The following is a 1530-nucleotide window of genomic DNA, read 5'->3' on the forward strand; positions in this document are numbered from 1 at the left end:
TAATTTTACTCTTAAAGATGTTGATGAACAAGATCGAAAGGCTTTTCAGCTTAATTAAAAGAGTAAAGTGAAAATAGTCTAACAAATTTGTTGCTTTTTTGCTTCATTAAACTTTTTTTTTGTTTATGATTACATAAAAAACTTACATCGAAATGTAATTTACTTTCTAAATGTAAAAGACTTTATTTATGAAATAAACTTACGTAAATATAATATTTAAAAGACATAATACTTACTTTACAAAGTAAAATAAAACTACATCGTAACAACAAATTACTTTTACGTGTAAAAGTAAGTAATTAGCAAAAACAGCTTACACAAAAGTAATTTGAAAAAACTTATTTACTTTTACAAATAAAACTAATTTTTTCTTTGAAATTTTATACTTTACTTGGTAAGTAAGTAAAAAGTAAGTTATATTATTTACTTTCTCAAAGAACAGTCATTTCATGTTGATTTAACATAAATTTTGAGATAGGTAGCGTATTCAAATCTATTGCCTGTTTTTTTTCACGTATATCGTAAAGGGTAGTTCTATTATAATTAGGGGCAAATATTGCCTATACTAGTAGTATAGAGACGGGCTCCCTGTCACATGAGTACTAATAGGGGCTGCTAAATAATCATTGATTTTTTATTTCTTTTTGTTTGTTTAGCAGATTAGGTTAATGGCCATAATGAAACTTTGTCGGGGGAAGATGAGGAAAGGGGGCATAATTTCTAAGCTATGGGTAATTCATGCATGTGTAAACCTTCCAGCATTTGTGTAAACTTAATAAAAGTACAATTTGAAATTGTTTTCAGAGCACGGGAGAGAACTCCACTTTTTTGAATCTTTTTTTTTTTTAATTTTACTTTATCATTCCGGCTTTACTTTGATTTTACTTTATCTTGAAAGCATTTGTGTAGTCCCGATGAACATGCATGTTAAATTTGTTTCCGGGGCAAGGAGGTCGTACCCTTACTTTTTTTCTCTAATATTTCATTTTTCTTTAAAGTTGGGGTTTATAACTTTTTAGAAAGAAGGATTTTTTGCATAAAAGCTTTGAAAACATTTTTTTGATTTATTTGTTTCAGTATTAATTTTTTTTGGGAGGAAATAAGTTAGTGGCCCTGATAAAAATTTACCGTAAATGAGCCGGGCATATTTGTAGTTATGCTGCTGCTTTTCGCTTCTCTTATTCAGCGTGGTTGTTGTCAGAGCCGTCCCAAAGAGGTCTCTGATTGAGGAGGGGGTTCGTATGTGTTTTTTGCCAACTAGAGACACACGCACACACAAAAAAAGGGTCCTCGATATTTGATGTTTGCCAACAATACTTCAAAACTTGCCAACTAAATGTACGAATGTGCTAACTCAAATGCATATATAATAGCTTTGGGGTGGAGGATACTCTCTCACCCCCATTTGGGACAGCACTGGTCAGCTCTGGTCGAAACAGCCACTCAAAAATTAAAGATAATTTTTTGTTTGTTTATTTATTAATAGCTATTCATAAAACTGTTGTATGGAATGAACTAAATTCAATTAAT

This window comes from Hydra vulgaris, chromosome 08 (assembly GCF_038396675.1).
Source record: "Hydra vulgaris chromosome 08, alternate assembly HydraT2T_AEP".
NCBI lineage: Eukaryota > Metazoa > Cnidaria > Hydrozoa > Anthoathecata > Hydridae > Hydra > Hydra vulgaris.